The sequence below is a fragment of the Carlito syrichta genome, unplaced genomic scaffold (genome assembly GCF_000164805.1).
Source record: "Carlito syrichta isolate Samal-C Ts95f unplaced genomic scaffold, Tarsius_syrichta-2.0.1 Scaffold307013, whole genome shotgun sequence".
NCBI classification, from domain to species: Eukaryota; Metazoa; Chordata; class Mammalia; order Primates; family Tarsiidae; genus Carlito; species Carlito syrichta.
Window position 1 is genome coordinate 93,547 of NW_007251109.1, and position 608 is coordinate 94,154.

Genomic DNA, 608 nt, shown 5'->3' on the forward strand with positions numbered 1-608 from the left:
GGCCATCACAGCAACCCAAACATCCTGGCGCCTGCGCCGGAAGTGCGGCCAGGCGGCAAAAACCGGCGGCGGAGGGCCGATCCCGCGCCGGGTGGCTCTGTGGGGGAGGCTCTCTGCGGTCACACCCGGGAGCCAGCCCGCGGGAAGCGGGGCCGGGTCAGCCTGCCAGCCGCCAGCAACGGTGGGGGCGCCGGCCCCAGCCGCGGAAGTGACCGGCCCACGAAAGAACTTGAGAACGTCCCGTGCGGCTGGAGCGCGGCTGCGGGGAGCGGGAGGCCGTGGGAGGCCAGGACAGAGCAGCCCAAGGTCAGATGAGGGTGGGCCTCGGAGGCCCTGGAAGGCGTCTGCCTTTTATCGGAGGTGCACACCTGGCCCACAGCCAGTCCTGACTCCCCGCCTCCCCAGACTTCTGCTCCCCTTCGTCTGTCTGTTCACTGATATTGGCAAGGAGTATTTTAAAGCAAATCAGACAAATCATGACGTTTCATCCCCAGTACTTCAGCATGCTGTCTATCTACTACCTATCTAGAATCGGAGTCTGACTCTGTCGTCCAGGCTGGAGTGCAATGGTGTACTCACAGCCACCACAGCCTTGACCTGCTAGGCTC